This window comes from Leuciscus leuciscus (genome assembly GCF_965113295.1).
Source record: "Leuciscus leuciscus genome assembly, chromosome: 3".
Taxonomy (NCBI): domain Eukaryota; kingdom Metazoa; phylum Chordata; class Actinopteri; order Cypriniformes; family Leuciscidae; genus Leuciscus; species Leuciscus leuciscus.
Window position 1 is genome coordinate 14,721,194 of NC_138727.1, and position 8,252 is coordinate 14,729,445.

Below are 8,252 nucleotides of genomic sequence, written 5' to 3' on the forward strand. Positions count from 1 at the left end.
TATTAAATAATTACATTGTGGTGTATGAGACGCAGAACCCTACCACAGACCTAAACCTACCCAACCGAAGCGTCTCATATTGACGCTAGGGGGTGCTTTGTGCGTCGAATATTGACGCTTCCGAAAGCGTCAGTTACATGACGCCTAAACCTACCCATAACCGAAGCGTCACATATGGACGCTAAAGGGTGCTTTGAGCGTCAGATATTGAAGCATGGTTGAAAGTGACAAAAAGTGACGCCTTGGGTGTGAGAATGTGTTGCAATAATACATCTGATTATTTCTAATGAGTTCAACAATATTAAACTTTTCTAGAGTTTTACAACTGTCAGTAACTGTTGGAGGAGACTACAGTAGTGAGTGAGTATAGTATCATAAATAAACCCTAATTAGCACCGATGTAGTTAATTTATAACATGATGAAATATTACCCTACAAAAGCAGATGGCTTCGTCATTGTCAGTGACACCTGCGGTGTAGACAAATGCAACATTTAATACGTATGTTACATATTAATATGTACATTCCTGAAAGACTTGATAGGCTGGTTCAGGTGTGTTTAATAAGCGCTAAAGCATGAAGGAATGTATCCCACCTGCTTCAAGCAATGTGCTCAAAGATAATATTTGTTTTTTTTAATAAGTCATTGGATTAAGCATATCTTACGTAGTATTTCTTATGAATTTGTATTAGTATAACAGTGGAGAGATGACTGGAAATGATGGGGAGAAGAGGTGGGAACAGGATATGCTGCAAACCAGATTCAAACATAAGCACACTATACGTGCTAGAACAGATGGCCTAACCACCAGGCAAGCAGCTCGGACGTTGTTTTAGTAATACCGAGGACATGTTTGGACAGTATGTTCACCAGAAGTCCAGAAACTCTTAAGTCATTCTCGTGCTGTTAGCCTTGAGTCATATGACATCACCTCAGCTGCTCCAAATCTGCACCATAAGGATTCAGTTATTTTCTGACTCAACAGTTAAACACTACTCGTCACAACTAACCCCTCATCTTGGACAAACAAGAGTGTCAGTGAGTGTCACCATTCAAAAGGCCATTCAATCCAACATTACTGTTCAAGGAAACTACAGAAAATGTTAATGTTCTGATAAGGTTGCACAATTTTTGGGGAAAGATTATTGTTATTGTTCTGATAAAAAATACAATTGCAATTTAAAATGCTTTTTTTATTAAATTATGTTATTATTATTATTATTATACTAATACTAGCGTACTATTGTAATATTGAACATTTAAAGATTGTTTTATCAATTTGTTTTACATGTAGGCTACAACTGTAAAATTACAATATTTATTCTTAATATATTAAGACTACCAAGAAGGGATCTCTTAAAAGCTTCTATTTTGTTGACAAAAGCCAGTTTATAAGCACTTTATAAGTTTGGAAATAAGTTTGAACAGAGATTCTCTGAGACACTTAAAAGAACTGAACATGACCCACTCACGTGTAAATGAACAGTGCCAATCAAATCACCTCTGAAACACATAGGGCATATATATCTATACACAGAACTTGATTATTATTTACAAAATCTTCCGTTGTGTTCATCTGGAGTGGCATAAGTAAGTAAATTATAAGAGAATTTTCATTTTTGAGTAAAATATCCATTAAAAATATGGGGATATTTAGGAAAGGGGGGCTGTGCCCCAATACAAATAAAATGCTACAAAGCTCCCTTGGTTATTTTGACCAGGTTTCAATTTTTTTTTAAAACACCACGGCATCTAACAGAGATTTATATTTATCATAACAGTACTGGTGAAGCTGATTCCCGACTGAGAGGCGTTTTACTTTTTGGTTTTAGTTCAATGACCATCTGATGCAATATGCTAATTGTCAGCTTCCAAACATGACTCAGGTTTCTCTTTCAATATAGATGGGCATATTTACAACTATTTTGGGGTTCTCTAGTGCACATATGACATGTTAGCAGCCAAAGCCTGTTGAGGGATTGAATGAGATCAAGCTCCTCTTTGATCCTCACAGCAAAGTTACAATTGACACATCCACACGAGTATGTCAGAATATTCTCCAAAGCTTCATGATCAGGGTGAAGGATGAAGATGTATAGCTGAATTTTCACAGGGTGAAACACACTGCAGAAGACTAGGATAGATGTGTGTCATGTATGTGTGTGTGTGCGTGGAGAGGAATGGAACAGATGCATTTCCGTGTAGGTGGTGTTTGTGAGTAGGAAGGGGGTCTCTGAGGTAACACGCACTGTGGCACCTTTGATTGTGCTCCAGGTCTGCACAGATGGAACAGAGCCCCAGGAAGCAGTCACACTCCGAGATCAGTGTGAGGTGAACTGCAACAGTCACTGAGTGATCACTGTGGCTTGTCACAGTGACCAATCAGAAGACAAGGGTGACTAAGTTCCTGTTTTGGTCCACCTAGTAAAAATTGTCCGTAAGAATCGAATGTGTTTGTGTGTGTATTTATAATATAAATATGGCCATTTTTACTATACAAACACAACACCGTTCAAAAGAGTAGATAAAATGGTTTAATGTTTTTGAAATAATTTGCAAATGTTCATCAAGGCTGCATGTATTTGATAAAAAAAAAAAATTAAAAAAAGATAAAAACAGTAATATTGTAAAATAATATTACAATTACAATTTTTTTATTTTAATATATTTAAAATGTAATTTATTTCTGTATGTCAAAGCTGGATTTTCGGCAGCCATTAACCCATTCTACCCCAGCATCACATGATCCTTATGTCATTCTAATATGCTAATGTAGTGCTCATGATTTTTTTATTTTTTTATTATTAGCCATGTTGAAAACAGCTGTGTAGTTTAATATTTTCTTTGTGTGTAATGTTACATTTTTTCAGGGTTCTTCTTCAGGATTGATTTGAACTGCTTTTTATAACGATGTAAGTCTTTACTGTCACTTTTGATCAATTAAAATGCATCCTTGCTGAATAAAAAAGTTTAAATTTCTTTAAAAAGAATGACTGAATCCAAACTTTTGAATGGTAGGGTACATACTGAATACAATACATACAATTCTCCTCAGTTTGTTGCATTAGATCCATGCACTAACTATTTGATGATGCAAGTTATACATTTAATTTAGTTCCATTATATAACAACTCTCAATTTCTCAAATTCTCATTCATTGTTTTGGATGTGCACCGACGTCATTGTCAGCTGATCATTCTTTACAGTTCACACGTGTTTATTATTATTATTATATTACGTTATTAATGAAATATATATATATATATATATATATATATATATATATATATATATACATATATATACATATATACATATGACAAGTTATATCATTGTCATGATTACCCTGTCTCTGTTTTCATGGACTCTTTTTTTTTATATATATATATATTCTTGTTGTGCCTATGTTCAGTTCCTGTGTTTTTAGTTCCTGTTTCCCTTGTCTCCATTGTTGCCTTGTTAGTTTCCATAGATACCCTTGTTTGTTACCTTGTCAACTAATCACCTGTAACTGTCTATCATTAGTCCCTTGTCACCTAGTGTATTAAAGGTGCTCTAAGCATTGTCACGAGTTTTTTAGGCTGACATTTTTTTTGTCACACACAGCAAACATCTCCTCACTATCCGCTAGCTGCCTGTCCCCTGAACACACTGTAAAAAAACACGGTCTCTGTAGATAGCCCAGGCTCCACAAATGGCAACAAAAACAAACTGGGCCAACCTGCACCAAGAAACATATCAAACAGTGTTCCAGCCAATAACCAACAAGAATGATTTGGGAGTGGGGGTGGGTGGATTAGTGGCGTGCACATGAAGGGGGGTGTGGGAAGTGGAGGAGAGAGGAGCATGAAGAGGGAAGTTAGTTAGATGAGAGATGTCCTAGACAACGACAACGACTAACGTCAGAATTATATTCTCTTGAATTTTGATATGGCCGACACACGACCAAAGAGATGACGTTCCGATGAACAAATAGCAGAGAAGAGGGAAAAGGAGAAGGAACGCGCAAAGTCCCGAATTTACATCGGAAAAGTCTGTTTCAGGAAGCAGAAAGGAGGAGGAGGAGACGGGATGAAGAGGAGGGAGGGACGAGCTGTTTGACAATACTTCGAACGTCAACAAGAAGTGACATCACCCAACATCGCTTAGAGCACCTTTAAACCCTCAATCATCCTCTGTCCATAGTCTTGGGGTAACATTTTGTGCTGGTTTATCCCGTTATTGTATTTTGTTGACTAAATGTGATTTCAAGGTTTATCTGTGTCAAGCTTCTTGAATCTGAATTATATAGGAAATATAGTACTATAATGAAGTATATAATTGTCACGTACTGGCTTGTAGTCAGAATAGTCAAAATACACCAAAATAGACAAAATCTTGAAAGTCAAAATACACCAAACCTGATCTGACAGCTTTTTTTATTATTTTTATTATTATTATGGATGTTATTATTAGAAATTTCAATTACATATTGGCAAATTAACTTTTAACTATTGGCCAATAAACTACAAATGTTCCGTCTAAATGACATTTTGTCACCTTATCAGAAAATGGAAGATTATGGGAATTACCACCTCTTACCACCATATGAGTGGCATTACATATGGCATCCAATAACAAAGCATAATGATGCATTTGATTGTCAAAAATGTATTCACGATTACCAATGTACGTTGACGTATAAAAGTATAGAGCAGAGAGGATTTTTTATTGTATTTTCTCCTTCAGCATGCAAGGCAGAAAATATTCCATTTCTTCCTCAATACCTAATTAACAATCCATCTATGTGCCACAGAGACAAAAGGAAAGCAGTTTCTTGCCTGCAACAAATAGAAAACGACCTCTATATGGTTCCATTCAGAAACAAATGCTCCAATCACATTTATCAAGCTCCTTTTGCATTTACATATTTATATTGGCTGTGTTTGCTAGCGCTGGGATGCCATAACTCAATGTGTATGCGGTGAATTGTTTAATAACAGAGAAACACGGCCTTGCATATTGCAGGAGTGTGAGCGGGAATATCACAGCAAATCATATTTTACTTTCCGAAGAGAAAAAATGAGAATCAACATGATGAATCTGCCGAAATGATCATTCAACAGTGCAACCATGCCCTTTGAGCTGGCAGAAAATTGAGCTATGCTCGATGCGATGGATAATCTCAGAAAACCTAAGTATCCATGGTGTTCTGATAGCACACACCATATTTCTAACGGCCTAAAGAGAAACATGGAGAAACAGAGGCAATCTTATTTTGATTGCTTTTTTGCAGTTGATTGCGGCCAATTTATGGTACAGGCTAAATCTATTTTCACCTGTAATGTTTTTTGATCTTCTTCACGGTCAGGATTCAGAAAATCATCTGGGAATGGCTGGACATTTTACAATAAAGGTGCGTGATTCAACCTACCTTGCTATGCCTAATTTTTGGGATGACAAAGCCATCAGCAAATTGCATACAAAATTGCATGGAAGTTATCAAGCTTGACGGTGATTCACACAAGGAATTTCTTTGATTGGAAATAAAGTTAAATAAACCATAGTAACAGTTAGTAACAGTTAATTAAAAGTACATATGATTTTTTTCTTGTTTTTCTGCTTCTGTTGTTTGATGTCATCTGTTTAAGGTGGTGTATTTGGACACAAAGAAAAAAAAAAGATTATATTTTGCAGAATAATTCGAACAAACAACATTGGACACCACTGACTTTCATTGATACGAAAAAAAAACTAAAAAACACTGACCCTGAAAATCTTCTTTTGTTACTCTGACCATGTTAATACTAAATAAACATGTCAAAAATATTGTATTTCAAATGAAATGGCATCTGCAAAAGAATAACTTAACCCTTTAATGCCTACCGTATCTGATTCTAAACTTTCCAAAGCCTCCATAACATGATCAAAACTTTGCTGAAAGACCTGTTGTCATGTTAGGAAAAATCATGTTAAAAATCATCATTGTATTGCATTGTTTTGCCCCCCACAACAACACTACTGATCTTTGATCATAAAACTAATCATTCAAATATTATCTTAATGCATTTTAGTCTGCTATACTGTGCTATACTGTTATAAAGATTACATTGATTTACATTACAAGCTATCAGAATTTCATCTTATTTTTTGACTATCAGCAACTTCACCAAATTGCATATTTTTATGCATATATATATATATATATATATATATATATATATATATATATATATATATATATATATATATATATATATATATATATATTATGAGCTCTGTATTCTCCTATATACATTTCCTATATCTATGTAAAAAGTTTACATTTTCACAACAGAGTTATTATAATGATATGAATATGAGTATATGAAACTAAAACTAAAACCATATTTAACATTTTTGTTGCTTGAAATAAAATAAACGCTAACTGAAAAAAAGAAAACAAATTTTTAACTTTACTTACTGAAATAACTAAAACTAAAACTGAAATAATAAATAATAAAAAATATATAGATGTCAATTGTTCTTAGTTTAGTCTGTTTTGTTTTTGTTTTCAAGGACTTTTAGTTTGCTCATCTTTGTTTCCTGTTTCTTATGTTCCCCTTTGTAATTTGTCTCCATGGTTATTCATTATATGATTAATTAGCACACACCTGTTTGTATTAGGGTTCATTATCATAATCATAATTTTGAACACACACACACACACACACACACACACACACACACACACACACACACACACACACACACACACACACACACACACACACACACACACACACACACACACACACACACACACACATATATATATATATTAAGACAAAAACAACAAAATGACTAAAACCTTTAATACAATTAAAATGAAAACAGAAAATATAAAAATAAAAACAAATTAAAAACATGAATACAAAAACATAATAGTATCACAATGATACTAAAATAAGAGTTTGTCTTTGTATAATGTTCAGAAAAATATTATAGTACACTTTTGTATGTCACTGAACTTACATCATCTCCCACCTGTTGTATCCAGAGTTACAGCATGCAGTACATGCATAGAATCTGAAGTGCATACAACTCTTGACGTGGGACTTCCAGGAGATGTCAACCCACTTTAAGACAGCAGTGTTACAGACTTGACTACAAACAAACAAAAACCCCTAAGCACTCAGGCAGAAACACATACACACGCACATGCAGCAAAAGAAACAGCACAGGTGGCTTGTTATGATATATTAGACTCAAATTGACAAGTGTGTGAGAGACCTCTGTAACCCAGTCAGGAGTTACTTATACACACAAAGTGAACCGGGACAAGGGTGTACTGCACAGAAAATGCATAATTAAGCCTCTGTAGGGTTGTTTTCTCGTGTGTGGATGTTTAACAGGGTGTGCAGTCAGTCTGCTGTCATAATCTGAGTTTACATCAGGCAACATTTAGTTTATCTTCCTCTGAAGACCTGAAATCATTCAACAGTTTTGGGGGAGAATTGACCACTTGGGCATTTCTGGTAAACTGTTAGCTGTCATTCTGTACTTTTGCTGTGCATCAATGCAAAACCATCAATAGTTGACTTTTTAATGTTATATTTATATTTTAATGCAGTTATCACACTTACCAAATTTTCCAGTAAACCAGTTTTATTGATTGCAATAAAGACTTGAGGCTTATTGGAACGTTAGAATAAAAAACACTGTGTCTGTAATTGGACACGCACACTCAACAATTTTCCAGCACTTCAAATGTTATTTTTAATGTGATGACCAAAAACATTATTTGTTCATCCTTCTGAAATTGTCCCCATTTGTAAAACCGAACATTTTAAGATATAGGAAATCCAACATTTGATAGAAAACTTTTAAAACTATTTAAAAAATGTAAAAAATAGTTCATTTTCTTTATAAATAAAAACATAAACATGCGCATATATATATATATATATATATATATATATATATATATATATATATATATAATATATATATATATATATATATATATATATATATTACATGATACAGATGTTGTATTTTTTTTTACCAGTTTTAACATTTTATTTCCTCACATTTCGCTTTTGAATAAATATTAAACATTAGAACCGAACGTTTCAAGATGTAGGAAATCCAACACTTAATATAACTCACTTTTATTTTATTTTTTTTAAAAGACATTAAATGCAACTATAACCAGTATAATGGCATTTATTAGCTCATTTTAGCCATTTCCTGTAATTTATTAAACATTATAAAATCACGGTTTAAGAAT